At 37.7% G+C, this 16,028-nt stretch overlaps 1 long non-coding RNA gene across 2 annotated transcripts; it reads right to left on the reverse strand.

Annotated features, from left to right (window-relative positions):
* Positions 1-12,701: 12,701 nt before the first annotated feature.
* On the reverse strand, positions 12,702-14,510 carry LOC127911956 (uncharacterized). 2 transcript variants are annotated; one of them, XR_008079868.1, is made up of 3 exons: positions 14,209-14,510; positions 13,223-13,415; positions 12,702-12,836 (listed from the first exon to the last, which is right to left on the reverse strand). It is a non-coding gene; the product is annotated as an uncharacterized LOC127911956 (long non-coding RNA). The 2 variants fall into 2 exon arrangements; XR_008079867.1 differs by lacking the exon at positions 12,702-12,836 and adding an exon at positions 12,879-13,029.
* Positions 14,511-16,028: the final 1,518 nt, after the last annotated feature.

A 16,028-nucleotide genomic window follows, 5' to 3' on the forward strand; every position in this document is an offset into this window, starting at 1 on the left:
TAATAGCGACAGTAGATCTAGCTGGTCTGTCATAATATAATAGAGACAGTAGATCTAGCTGGTGTGTCATACAATAGAGACAGTAGATCTAGCTGGTCTGTCATAATATTATAGAGACAGTAGATCTAGCTGGTCTGTCATAATATATTATAGACAGTAGATCTATCTGATCTGTCATAATACAATAGAGACAGTAGATCTAGCTGTTCTGTCAAAATATAATAGAGACAGTAGATCTAGCTGGTCTTTCATAATATAATAGAGACAGTAGATCTAGCTGGTCTATCATAATATAATAGAGACAGTATATCTAGCTGATCTGTCATAATACAATAGAGACAGTAGATCTACCTGGTCTGTCATAATATAATAGAGACAGTAGATCAAGCTGGTCTGTCAAAATATAATAGAGACAGTAGATCTAGCTGGTCTGTCAAAATATAATAGAGACAGTAGATCTGTCATAATATAATAGAGACAGTAGATCGAGCTGGTCTGTCATAATATAATAGAGACAGTATATCGAGCTGGTCTTTCAAAATATAATAGAGACAGTAGATCTGTCATAATATAATAGAGACAGTAGATCTAGCTGGTATGTCATACAATGGAGACAGTAGATCTAGCTGGTCTTTCATAATATAATAGCAACAATAGATCTAGCTGGTCTGTCATAATATAATAGATACAGTAGATCTACCTGGTCTGTCATATATAATAGAGACAGTAGATCTAGCTGGTCTGTCATAATATAATAGCGACAGTAGATCTAGCTGGTCTGTCATAATATAATAGAGACAGTAGATATAGCTGGTCTGTCATAATATAATAGAGACAGTAGATCAAGCTGGTCTGTCAAAATATAGCAGAGACAGTAGATCAAGCTGGTCTGTCAAATATAACAGAGACAGTACATCTAGCTGGTCTGTCATAATATAATAGAGACAGTAGATCTACCTGGTCTGTCAAAATATAATAGAGAGTAGATCTAGCTGGTCTGTCATAATATAATAGAGACAGTAGATCTAGCTGGTCTGTCATAATATAATAGAGACAGTAGATCTAGCTGGTCTGTCATAATATATAGAGACAGTAGATCAAGCTGGTCTGTCATAATATGAGACAGTAGATCTAGCTGGTCTGTCAAAATATAATAGAGACAGTAGTTCTAGCTGGTCTGTCATAACATAGAGACAGTAGATCTAGCTGGTCTAATAATATAATAGAGACAGTATATCAAGCTGGTCTGTCAAATAATAACAGAGACAGTAGATCTGGTCTGTCATAATATAATAGAGACAGTAGATCTGGTCTGTCATAATATAATAGAGACAGTAGATCTAGCTGGTATGTCATAATATAATAGAGACAGTAGATCAAGCTGGTCTGTCATATTATAATAGAGACAGTAGATCTAGCTGATCTGTCATAATATAATAGAGACAGTAGATCTAGCTGGTCTGTCATAATATAATAGAGACAGTAGATCTAGCTGGTATGTCATAATATAATAGAGACAGTAGATCTAGCTGGTCTGTCATAATATAATAGAGACAGTAGATCTAGCTGGTCTGTCAAAATATAATAGAGACAGTAGATCTGTCATAATATAATAGAGACAGTAGATCTAGCTGGTCTGTCATAATATAATAGAGACAGTAGATCTAGCTGGTCTGTCATAATATAATAGAGACAGTAGATCAAGCTGGTCTGTCAAAATATAACAGAGACAGTAGTTCTAGCTGGTCTGTCAAAATATAACAGAGACAGTAGATCTAGCTGGTCTGTCATAATATAACAGAGACAGTAGATCTAGCTGGTCTGTCATAATATAATAGAGACAGTAGATCAAGCTGGTCTGTCATAATATAATACAGACAGTAGATCTAGCTGGTATGTCAAAATATAATAGAGACAATAGATCAAGCTGGTCTGTCATAATATAATAGAGACAGTAGATCTAGCTGGTATGTCATAATATAATAGAGACAGTAGATCTAGCTGGTCTGTCATAATATAATAGAGACAGTAGATCTAGCTGGTCTGTCAAAATATAATAGAGACAGTAGATCTGTCATAATATAATAGAGACAGTAGATCTAGCTGGTCTGTCATAATATAATAGAGACAGTAGATCTAGCTGGTCTGTCATAATATAATAGAGACAGTAGATCAAGCTGGTCTGTCAAAATATAACAGAGACAGTAGTTCTAGCTGGTCTGTCAAAATATAACAGAGACAGTAGATCTAGCTGGTCTGTCATAATATAACAGAGACAGTAGATCTACCTGGTCTGTCAAAATATAATAGACAGTAGATCTAGCTGGTCTGTCATAATATAACAGAGACAGTAGATCTACCTGGTCTGTCAAAATATAATAGAGAGTAGATCTACCTGGTCTGTCATAATATAATAGAGACCGTAGATCTAGCTGGTATGTCATACAATAGATCGAGCTGGTCTTTCATAATATAATAGCGACAGTAGATCTAGCTGGTCTGTCATAATATAATAGAGACAGTAGATCTAGCTGGTGTGTCATACAATAGAGACAGTAGATCTAGCAGGTCTGTCATATTATAATAGAGACAATAGATCTAGCTGGTCTGTCATAATATAATAGAGACAGTAGATCTAGCTGGTCTGTCATAATATAATAGAGACAGTAGATCTAGCTGGTCTGTCATAATACAATAGAGACAGTAGATCTAGCTGGTCTGTCATAATACAATAGAGACAGTAGATCTAGCTGGTCTGTCATAATATAATAGAGACAGTAGATCTAGCTGATCTGTCATAATACAATAGAGACAGTAGATCTAGCTGGTCTGTCAAAATATAATAGAGACAATAGATCAAGCTGGTCTGTCATAATATAATAGAGACAGTAGATCTAGCTGGTATGTCATAATATAATAGAGACAGTAGATCTAGCTGGTCTGTCATAATATAATAGAGACAGTAGATCTAGCTGGTCTGTCAAAATATAATAGAGACAGTAGATCTGTCATAATATAATAGAGACAGTAGATCTAGCTGGTCTGTCATAATATAATAGAGACAGTAGATCTAGCTGGTCTGTCATAATATAATAGAGACAGTAGATCAAGCTGGTCTGTCAAAATATAATAGAGACAGTAGTTCTAGCTGGTCTGTCAAAATATAACAGAGACAGTAGATCTAGCTGGTCTGTCATAATATAACAGAGACAGTAGATCTACCTGGTCTGTCAAAATATAATAGAGAGTAGATCTAGCTGGTCTGTCATAATATAATAGAGACAGTAGATCTAGCTGGTCTGTCATAATACAATAGAGACAGTAGATCTACCTGGTCTGTCATAATATTTTAGAGACCGTAGATCTAGCTGGTATGTCATACAATAGATCGAGCTGGTCTTTCATAATATAATAGCGACAGTAGATCTAGCTGGTCTGTCATAATATAATAGAGACAGTAGATATAGCTGGTGTGTCATACAATAGAGACAGTAGATCTAGCAGGTCTGTCATATTATAATAGAGACAATAGATCTAGCTGGTCTGTCATAATACAATAGAGACAGTAGATCTAGCTGGTCTGTCATAATATAATAGAGACAGTAGATCTAGCTGGTCTGTCATAATATAATAGAGACAGTAGATCTAGCTGGTCTGTCAAAATATAATAGAGACAGTAGATCTAGCTGGTCTTTCATAATATAATAGAGACAGTAGATCTAGCTGGTCTGTCAAAATATAATAGAGACAGTAGATCGAGCTGGTCTTTCATAATATAATAGAGACAGTAGATCTAGCTGGTCTGTCATAATATAATAGAGACAGTAGATCTAGCTGGTCTGTCATAATATAATAGAGACAGTAGCTCTACCTGGTCTGTCATAATATAATAGAGACAGTAGATCAAGCTGGTCTGTCAAAATATTATAGAGACAGTAGATCTAGCTGGTCTGTCATAATATAATAGAGACAGTAGATCTAGCTGGTCTTTCATAATATAATAGCGACAGTAGATCTAGCTGGTCTGTCATAATATTTTAGAGACAGTAGATCTAGCTGATCTGTCATAATACAATAGAGACAGTAGATCTTGCTGGTCTGTGATAATACAATAGAGACAGTAGATCTAGCTGGTCTGTCAAAATATAATAGAGACAGTAGATCTAGCTGGTCTGTCATAATATAATAGAGACAATAGATCAAGCTGGTCTGTCATAATATAATAGAGACAGTAGATCTAGCTGGTCTGTCATAATACAATAGAGACAGTAGATCTTGCTGGTCTGTGATAATATAATAGAGACAGTAGATCTAGCTGGTCTGTCAAAATATAATAGAGACAGTAGATCTAGCTGGTATGTCATAATATAATAGAGACAATAGATCAAGCTGGTCTGTCATAATATAATAGAGACAGTAGATCTAGCTGGTCTGTCATAATACAATAGAGACAGTAGATCAAGCTGGTCTGTCAAAATATAACAGAGACAGTAGATCTAGCTGGTCTGTCATAATATAATAGAGACAGTAGATCAAGCTGGTCTGTCATAATATAATAGAGACAGTAGATCTAGCTGGTATGTCAAAATATAATAGAGACAGTAGATCTAGCTGGTCTGTCATAATATAATAGAGACAGTAGATCTAGCTGGTATGTCATAATATAATAGAGACAGTAGATCTAGCTGGTCTGTCATAATATAATAGAGACAGTAGATCTAGCTGGTCTGTCAAAATATAATAGAGACAGTAGATCTGTCATAATATAATAGAGACAGTAGATCTAGCTGGTCTGTCATAATATAATAGAGACAGTAGATCTAGCTGGTCTGTCATAATATAATAGAGACAGTAGATCAAGCTGGTCTGTCAAAATATAACAGAGACAGTAGTTCTAGCTGGTCTGTCAAAATATAATAGAGACAGTAGATCTAGCTGGTCTGTCATAATATAACAGAGACAGTAGATCTACCTGGTCTGTCAAAATATAATAGAGACAGTAGATCTAGCTGGTCTGTCATAATATAATAGAGACAGTAGATCTAGCTGGTCTGTCATAATACAATAGAGACAGTAGATCTACCTGGTCTGTCATAATATTTTAGAGACCGTAGATCTAGCTGGTATGTCATACAATAGATCGAGCTGGTCTTTCATAATATAATAGCGACAGTAGATCTAGCTGGTCTTTCATCATATAATATAGACAGTAGATCTAGCTGGTCTGTAATATTATAATAGAGACAGTAGATCTAGCTGGCCTGTCATATTATAATAGAGACAGTAGATCGAGATGGCCTGTCATATTATAATAGAGACAGTAGATCTAGCTTTTCTGTCATAATATAGAGACAGTAGAGCTAGCTGGTCTGTCATAATACAATAGAGACAATAGATCTAGCTGGTCTGTCAAAATATAATAGAGACAGAGACAGTAGATCTAGCTGGTCTTTCATAATATAATAGAGACAGTAGATCGAGATGGTCTGTCAAAATACAATAGAGACGTATCTAGCTGGTCTGTCATAATATAATAGAGACAGAGACAGTAGATCTAGCTGGTCTTTCATAATATAATAGAGACAGTAGATCTAGATGGTCTGTCAGAATACAATAAAGACAGTAGATCTAGCTGGTCTGTAATATTATAATAGAGACAGTAGATCTAGCTGGCCTGTCAAAATATTATAGAGACAGTAGATCTAGCTGGTCTGTCATAATATAATAGAGACAGTAGATCTAGCTGGTCTTTCATAATATAATAGCGACAGTAGATCTAGCTGGTCTGTCATAATATTTTAGAGACAGTAGATCTAGCTGATCTGTCATAATACAATAGAGACAGTAGATCTTGCTGGTCTGTGATAATATAATAGAGACAGTAGATCTAGCTGGTCTGTCAAAATATAATAGAGACAGTAGATCTAGCTGATCTGTCATAATACAATAGAGACAGTAGATCTAGCTGGTCTGTCATAATACAATAGAGACAGTAGATCTTGCTGGTCTGTGATAATACAATAGAGACAGTAGATCTAGCTGGTCTGTAATATTATAATAGAGACAGTAGATCTATCTGGTCTGTAATATTATAATAGAGACAGTAGATCTACCTGGTCTGTCATAATATAATAGAGACACTGAGACAGTAGATCTACCTGGTCTGTCATAATATAATAGAGACAGTAGATCTAGCTGGTCTGTCAAAATATAATAGAGACACTGAGACAGTAGATCTACCTGGTCTGTCATAATATAATAGAGACAGTAGATCTAGCTGGTCTGTCATAATATAATAGAGACAGTAGATCTAGCTGGTCTGTCATAATACAATAGAGACAGTAGATTTAGCTGGTCTGTCATAATATAATAGAGACAGTAGATCTAGCTGGTCTGTCATAATATAATAGAGACAGTAGATCTAGCTGGTCTGTCAAAATATAACAGAGACAGTAGTTCTAGCTGGTCTGTCATAATATAATAGAGACAGTAGTTCTAGCTGGTCTGTCATAATATAATAGAGACAGTAGTTCTAGCTGGTCTGTCATAATATAATAGAGACAGTAGTTCTAGCTGGTCTGTCATAATATAATAGAGACAGTAGATCTAGCTGGTCTGTCATAATACAATAGAGACAGCAGATCTAGCTGGTCTGGGATAATACAATAGAGACAGTAGATCTAGCTGGTCTGTCATAATATAATAGAGACAGTAGATCTAGCTGGTCTGTCAAATATAATAGAGACAGTAGATCTAGCTGGTCTTTCAAAATATAATAGAGACAGTAGATCTCTGTCATAATATAATAGAGACAGTAGATCTAGCTGGTCTGTCATAATATAACAATGGAGACAGTAGATCTAGCTGGTCTTTCATAATATAATAGAGACAGTAGATCTAGCTGGTCTGTCATAATATAATAGAGACAGTAGATCTAGCTGGTCTGTCAAATATAACAGAGACAGTAGTTCTAGCTGGTCTGTCATAATATAATAGAGACAGTAGATCTAGCTGGTCTGTCATAATATATTAGAGACAGTAGATCTAGCTGGTCTGTCAAAATATAATAGAGACAGTAGATCTAGCTGGTCTGTCATAATACAATAGAGACAGTAGATCAAGCTGGTCTGTCAAAATATAATAGAGACAGTAGATCTAGCTGGTCTGACATAATATAATAGAGACAGTATATCAAGCTGATCTGTCATAATACAATAGAGACAGTAGATCTAGCTGGTCTGTCATAATACAATAGAGACAGCAGATCTTGCTGGTCTGGGATAATACAATAGAGACAGTAGATCTACCTGGTCTGTCATAATATAATAGAGACAATAGATCAAGCTGGTCTGTCAAAATATAACAGAGACAGTAGTTCTAGCTGTCCTGTCATAATATAATAGAGACAGTAGATCTAGCTGGTCTGTCAAAATATAATAGAGACAGTAGATCTGTCATAATATAATAGAGACAGTAGATCTAGCTGGTCTGTCATAATATAATAGAGAAAATAGATCAAGCTGGTCTGTCAAAATATAACAGAGACAGTAGTTCTAGCTGTCCTGTCATACCTTAAGGGAAGATTTCGGCAGTACCTGTATGGTTAGTGAGAAAGTCCATATTGCAAATGTACGGTCCCTTACTAGACGTCCGAAATCGTTTGTAAAATTCGCGGACGGCGTCGGGCCGAGCGGCAGGGCCGGACCTACCAGGAAGTCATCAAATGAACTTTGTCGGACATTCGGTTTCCGTTTTACAAAAATAATAAGATTTATGTCATTTTTCCCATGTCCCGGAAATTCCCACAAGAGGGCATAAGCAATCATATGGCTATTGCTACAAAACATCACGATTCACGACGGGGCCTTATCTCGAAAACTGAAAATATTTAGAAGCCGAAACTCGGTGAGCGTAGGGGCGGCATAATGGGCAGTTGGCCCCGAACAAGATGGCGTCTAGGCCTCAACGGTTTTTGAGTTATGGCCATTTATCTGGGATTAAAGGTCCAAAATGAAAATAGAGAAATTATTTTTCCACTTCACGTCAAAGTCAAGGAGCCTCCGGTGTCAATAAAAAAGAACCAGCCATTTATCTATCGTCATTTAAGAGAAATCGTACAACGACACCTTGGTGATGTTCACGGATAGGTGTTTTTTTTTCAACGGTTACAGATCCAGTTGCAGGTTGTTCTTACGAATCTTTTTAAAGTGTGCTGCGGAGCTCTGCGAGATTTCTGTGATTTTCTATGATTTTCTGAAATAACACACACTCACTAAACCCTCCGTAAATAACTCAGTTCTTAACGTAAAGACTTAAAACTCAGGATTCTGTAAAGGCATACCCCAATCATGATATGAGTTTATTTATAGCTTCCTGTGCCAACCGGAAGTGCCTTTAATGGTGTCACAGTGGCAGTTTCCATGGGTTAAAAAGGTCAGATATTTTCAAAACTTCATATGTGTGACTAGGTAACCCTCATGAACTGTAAATCAGTCATTTCTCCCAGCAGATGTCAAAGAAAAGCTCTCACACGCACACACAGCAAGGATGGAGTGAAAAAGTGTGGTTCTTAAAGACACAGAGAGCAGGCAATGGCATAAACATAATGTCTAGGCCGTGCCGAGTTCAACGAGATATCCCGCTTGACCGTAGCTCGCTCGGTCTGAGCGCAGCGACCATTAGAAAAGTAGGCCCAAAATGAAGCCTGCCCCACAACGTCATTTGCTTTTGGGTGACAGTGAGAGAACCGTTAGGGTGAGAAGCACAATTCGACCTCAGGTACGTTCCTAAGGTCCTTCCGATCCGTGCAAGCCTAACGTTGACCGTGTGGCATTAACCCTTAATAGTTAAAAGAAGGTGTTTACTTCAAAAGTTTGCATTGACTTCTCTCCCCATAGGAATACATTGCCTTTACCCCTAAATTCAACCTGAAGTCTATATGGGTTATGAATGCCGTATGAACCTGTCTTTGGTAACAGTCCATCAGGCCAGTATGAGGTCTACCTGTGTTGATTCTAAGCTTCCTGGACCAACCGGAAGTGGTTAAAATCACCCTAAAAGTGTTTTTCCATTACCTGCCTGCAGTTTGATAGACATAGTGCATTCAACCCTGTGTAAATCAGTCAATTCTTAACGTAAGGACTTAAAACTCAGGATTCTGTAAAAGCATAGCCCAGTGAGGATATGTGTTGACTTATAGCTTCCTGTGACAACCGGAAGTGCCTTAATTGGTGTCTCAGGGGCTGTTTCGAGGGTTAAAAAGTCAGATCTGTCCAAAACTTCATATGTGTGATTAGGCAACCCCCATGAACTGTAAATCAGTCATTTTTCCCATAAAATTTCAAAGGAAAACTAAATCACACAGACACACAACTTGGAAGGAGGGACGTATTGGGGTTTGTAGAGACAGACAGTGCCTCCAATAGTTAGCTTTGTTCGAGCTAAAAGAACCGTCAGACCTAGAGTTCCGAAACTTTAGAAACCTGTTCTAGACCTCGGGTCGATAGTGCGTGGTGAGTTAGGTGGCTCTAGAAGGTTCTCGGACCGAGAAATAGCCTCGTACATTTGCAATGTCTTCAATTCATTTTGACCATTACGAAAATGGCGACATTTAGAAAAGTCTCAGAGACACAAGACTAGGTGCATTGAAACCGGCTCGGGCCATAGAGACGGACCCCAACGTTTCGGTCCGATAGCTCATTCAAGGACCCCATAGCAAGGCATGGAAAAATTGGATTTTCAGCACCAATTAGGGTTTTACTCGGGCACCGAAGGACCTATTGAGCCGAAACTCGGGATTCGGGGTCGCCTCACATAGGCCTTCACATAATGTCTGACCTGGACCCGCAGCTAGAACGTAACTATGTGTTTTACGTTTTTATTATGTTTTAAACTAATGGCGCTGTGAATTATGGGCCTGCTCTGACATATGTGATAGTTGGCTTCTAAATGAGTTGGAAAAAGTGGGTTTGGTGTCAATTGGTATCAGTTTGGTGTCAGAATGACATCTAATTGACTGGTGGACACTGACTTGCTAGTTGACTTTTGTACATTAGCAATATGTTTAAACGGAGAGGGACCATCACCAAAATGGCATTCTGAAATCAACACAAAAAATGGCATCACCATAGTCTCCAGGCTGTGCAGAGTTCAACGAGACGCCCCGCTTGACCGTAGCTCGCTCTGAGTGCAGCGACCTTGAAAAAAAAGAAGGCGCAAAAGGAAGGCTGGCCCTCAATGTCATTTGCTTTTGGGTGACAGTGAGAGAACCGTTAGGGTGAGAAGCACAATTTGACCTCAGGTACGTTCCTGAGGTCCTCCCGATCCGTGCAAGCCTAACCTTGACCGTGTGGCATTAACCCTTAACAGTTAAAATAAGGTGTTTACTTCAAACAGTTTGCATTGACTTCTCTCCCCATAGGAATACATTGCCTGCACCTCTAAATTCAACCTGAGGCCTATGTGGGTTATGAATGCCTTATGAACCTGTCTTCTATGACAGTCCATCAGCTCACTATGAGGTCTACCTGTGCCGATTCTAAGCTTCCTGAAGCAACCGGAAGTGGTTAAATTGACCCAAAAGGTGTTTTGATGTACATAACCTTCAAAGGTGAAAATGACTACATTCAACACTGTGTAGATCGTAGATCAGTCAATTCTTAACTTAAAGACTTAAAACTCAGGATTCTATAAGTTTCTATGTCAATCAAGACATGGGTTTACTTATAGCTTCCTGTGCCAACCGGAAGTGCCTTTAATGATGTCACAGTGGCAGTTTCCAAGGGTTAAAAAGGTCAGATCTTTTCAAAACTTCATATGTGTGACTAGGTAACCCTCATGAACTGTAAATCAGTCATTTCTCCCAACAGATGTCAAAGAAAAGCTCTCACACGCACACACAGCAAGGATGGAGTGAAAAAGTGTGGTTCTCAAAGACACAGAGAGCAGGCAATGGCATAAACATAATCTCTAGGCCGTGCCGAGTTCAACGAGATATCCCGCTTGACCGTAGCTCGCTCGGTCTGAGCGCAGCGACCATTAGAAAAGTAGGCCCAAAATGAAGCCTGCCCCACAACGTCATTTGCTTTTGGGTGACAGTGAGAGAACCGTTAGGGTGAGAAGCACAATTCGACCTCAGGTACGTTCCTAAGGTCCTTCCGATCCGTGCAAGCCTAACGTTGACCGTGTGGCATTAACCCTTAATAGTTAAAAGAAGGTGTTTACTTCAAAGAGTTTGCATTGACTTCTCTCCCCATAGGAATACATTGCCTTTACCCCTAAATTCAACCTGAAGTCTATATGGGTTATGAATGCCGTATGAACCTGTCTTTGGTAACAGTCCATCAGGCCAGTGTGAGGTCTACCTGTGTTGATTCTAAGCTTCCTGGACCAACCGGAAGTGGTTAAAATCACCCTAAAAGTGTATATCCATTACCTGCCTGCAGTTTGATAGACATAGTGCATTCAACCCTGTGTAAATCAGTCAATTCTTAACGTAAGGACTTAAAACACAGGATTCTGTAAAAGCATAGCCCAGTGAGGATATGTGTTGACTTATAGCTTCCTGTGCCAACCGGAAGTGCCTTAAATTGTGTCTCAGGGGCTGTTTCGAGGGGTTAAAAAAGTCAGATCTGTCCAAAACTTCATATGTGTGATTAGGCAACCCCATGAACTGTAAATCAGTCATTTTTCCCATAAAATTTCAAAGGAAAACTAAATCACACAGACACACAACTTGGAAGGAGGGACGTATTGGGGTTTGTAGAGACAGACAGTGCCTCCAATAGATAGCTTTGTTCGAGCTAAAAAGAACCGTCAGACCTAGAGTTCAGAAACTTTAGAAACCTGTTCTAGACCTCAGGTCGATAGTGCGTGGTGAGTTACGTGGCTCTAGACGGTTCTCGGACCGAGAAACAGCCTCGTACATTTGCAATGACTTCAATTCATTTTGACCATTACGAAAATGGCGACATTTAGAAATGTCTCAGAGACACAAGACTAGGTGCATTGGAACCGTCTCGGCCCATATAGACAGACCCCAACGTTTCTGTCCGATAGCTCATTCAAGGACCCCGTAGCAAGTCATGGAAAAAGTGGATTTTCAGCACCAATTAGGGTTTTGCTCGGACACCAAATGACCGATCGGGCCGAAACTTAGGATTCGGGGTCGCCTCAGCTAGGCCTACACGTAACATAAGAAATGGACCCGCAGCTAGAACGTAACTACATGTTTTATGTTTTTTTATGGTTTGAACCAAAGGCGTTGTGAATTTTGGGCCAGCTCTGAAGTGTGTGATAGTTGGCTACTAAACAGGTTGGAAAAAGTGGGTTTAGTGTCAATTTGTATCAGTTTGGTGTCAGAATGACATCTAATTGACTGGTGGACACTGACTTGCTAGTTGACTTTTGTACATTAGCAATATGTTTAAACGGTGAGGTACCATCACCAAAAGTGACATTCTGAAATCAACCCTAACGAGCCATGGAGATGAACCAGAATCACTGCCCAGCTATCCCGAGTTCATCGGGCCAGTCAATTTCACATTCCTGCAGGATTTTATAGCATGACAAATTCGTGATGGTACCTGCCCATTGAACCATATTGCAAATGCACAGTGACTTTGCAAAAGTGAGAAAACATAAACAAATGGACACGATGAAATCAACACAACGAGTGATGGAAATGTACAACTATCACTGCTCGGCCATCCTGTGTTCATCAGACCAGTCAATTTTGCATTTTTGAGCATGTCAAATTTCATATGGTAAATGCACATTGAAACATATTGCAAATGCACGTGCACTTACAATATGATTCTATAGTGAAAAAACATCACCTAACGGAGATAATGAAATCAACACAACGAGTGATGGAAATGTACAACTATCACTGCTCAGCCATCCTGTGTTCATCAGACCAGTCAATTTTGCATTTTTGAGCATGTCAAATTTCATATGGTAAATGCACATTGAAACATATTGCAAATGCACGTGCACTTACAATATGATTCTATAGTGAAAAAACATCACCTAACGGAGATGATGAAATCAACACAACGAGTGATGGAAATGTACAACTATCACTGCTCGGCCATCCTGTGTTCATCAGACCAGTCAATTTTGCATTTTTGAGCATGTCAAATTTCATATGGTAAATGCACATTGAAACATATTGCAAATGCGCGTGCACTTGCAATATGATTCTATAGTGAAAAAACATCACCTAATGTTCATGATGAAATCAACACAACGAGTGATGGAAATGTACAACTATCACTGCTCGGCCATCCTGTGTTCATCAGACCAGTCAATTTTGCATTTTTGAGCATGTCAAATTTCATATGGTAAATGCACATTGAAACATATTGCAAATGCACGTGCACTTACAATATGATTCTATAGTGAAAAAACATCACCTAATGGACATGATGAAATCAACACAACGAGTGATGGAAAGGAACAACTATCACTGCCCGGCCATCCTGTGTTCCCATAGCGGGCATTAATATCAGAATGACCGGTAAATGCATTCACAACCATATTTTTATTTTTGGGTTACCAGGTGCCTATTTTCAATCACCAGTTGCACAACAATGCGTATCCATCAGAATATTTTAAACAGTCCATAAAGCACTCAAATGGCATATTTACTCAGGACTGCCCCCATAGATAGAGGGCCGTAGTAGGGTACTCCCATAGCGGGCATGGATAATAGGAGTCCCGGTAAATGCATTTACAACCATATTTTAATTTTTGGGTTACCAGTTGCACAACAATGCACGTGCATTTGCAATATGATTCTATAGTGAAAAAACATCACCTAATGGACATGATGAAATCAACACAACGAGTGATGGAAAGGAACAACTATCACTGCCAGGCCATCCTGTGTTCATCAGGCCAGTCAATTTCACATTCCTGCAGGATTTTTATAGCATGACAAATTCGTGATGGTACATGCCCATTGAACCATATTGCAAATGCACAGTGACTTTGCAAAAGTGAGAAAACATAAACAAATGGACATGATGAAATCAACACAACGAGTGATGGAAATGTACAACTATCACTGCTCGGCCATCCTGTGTTCATCAGACCAGTCAATTTTGCATTTTTGAGCATGTCAAATTTCATATGGTAAATGCACATTGAAACATATTGCAAATGCACGTGCACTTGCAATATGATTCTATAGTGAAAAAACATCACCTAATGGACATGATGAAATCAACACAACGAGTGATGGAAATGTACAACTATCACTGCTCGGCCATCCTGTGTTCATCAGACCAGTCAATTTTGCATTTTTGAGCATGTCAAATTTCATATGGTAAATGCACATTGAAACATATTGCAAATGCACGTGCACTTACAATATGATTCTATAGTGAAAAAACATCACCTAATGGACATGATGAAATCAACACAACGAGTGATGGAAATGTACAACTATCACTGCTCGGCCATCCTGTGTTCATCAGACCAGTCAATTTTGCATTTTTGAGCAAGGTCAAATTTCATATGGTAAATGCACATTGAAACATATTGCAAATGCACGTGCATTTGCAATATGTTTCAATGTGCAACCATAATTTTTGGGTTACCAGTTGACATGCACTCAAATGATCATGATGAAAAACAAATTGACTGGCCAGATGAACACAGGATGGAAATGTACAACTGATACTGCTCTTTTCCATCCTGAGTTCATCAGACCAGTCAATTTTGCATTTCTGCAGGATTTTTGAGCATGTCAAATTTCATATAGTAATTGTCCATTGAACCATATTGCAAATGCACGTGCACTTGCAATATGATTATATAGTGAAAAACATCACAAAATGGACATGATGAAGTCAACACAACGAGTGATGGAAAGGAACAACTATCACTGCCCGGCCATCCTGAGTTCATCAGGCCAGTCAGTTTTGCATTTCTGCAGGATTTTTGAGCATGTCAAATTTCTTATGTCATTTGGCCCTCAAAAAATTCCTTATGCACAATTTAAAAAAAATATATAAAAAAATATGATAATAAAATTGGACAAAAGTATATTCATACAGTTCTTACACATGTGTAATTGACAAAAAAATTGAAATAATTTCAAAAAACGGTCCAGAAAGCACTTTTTTAAGGGTGATGAAGTTTTTACAAAATTTTGACATTTTTGACTTTTGACTTTTGACTTCCTATGAAATCATATTGAAATTGGACAAAACATATTCAATATATGCGCATGTAAAAAAAAAAAATTATGATAATAAAATTGGACAAAAGTATATTCATACAGTTCTTACACATGTGTAATTGACAAAAAAATCGAAAGAATTTCGAAAAACGGTCCAGAAAGCACTTTTTTAAGGGTGTGTGAAGTTTTTTACAAAATTTTGACATTTTTGACTTTTGACTTTTGACTTCCTATGAAATCATATTGAAATTGGACAAAACATATTCCTTATGCGTATGTAAAAAAAATAAAAATTATGATAATAAAATTGGACAAAAGTATATTCATACAGTTCTTACACATGTGTAATTGACAAAAAAATCGAAAGAATTTCGAAAAACGGTCCAGAAAGCACTTTTTATGGGTGTGTGAAGTTTTTTACAAAATTTTGACATTTTTGACTTTTGACTTTTGACTTCCTATGAAATCATATTGGAATTGGACAAAACATATTCCTTATGCGCATGTAAAAAAAAAAAAAAATTATGATAATAAAATTGGACAAAAGTATATTCATACAGTTCTTACACATGTGTAATTGACAAAAAATCGAAAGAATTTCGAAAACGGTCCAGAAAGCACTTTTTATGGGTGTGTGAAGTTTTTACAAAATTTTGACATTTTTGACTTTTGACTTTTGACTTCCTATGAAATCATATTGGAATTGGACAAAACATATTCCTTATGCGCATATAAAAAAAAAAAAAAATTATGATAATAAAATTGGACAAAAGTATATTCATACAGTTCTTACACATGTGTAATTGACAAAAAAAAAATCGAAAGAATTTCGAAAAACGGT

Source organism: Oncorhynchus keta, chromosome 25 (genome assembly GCF_023373465.1).
Source record: "Oncorhynchus keta strain PuntledgeMale-10-30-2019 chromosome 25, Oket_V2, whole genome shotgun sequence".
Taxonomy (NCBI): domain Eukaryota; kingdom Metazoa; phylum Chordata; class Actinopteri; order Salmoniformes; family Salmonidae; genus Oncorhynchus; species Oncorhynchus keta.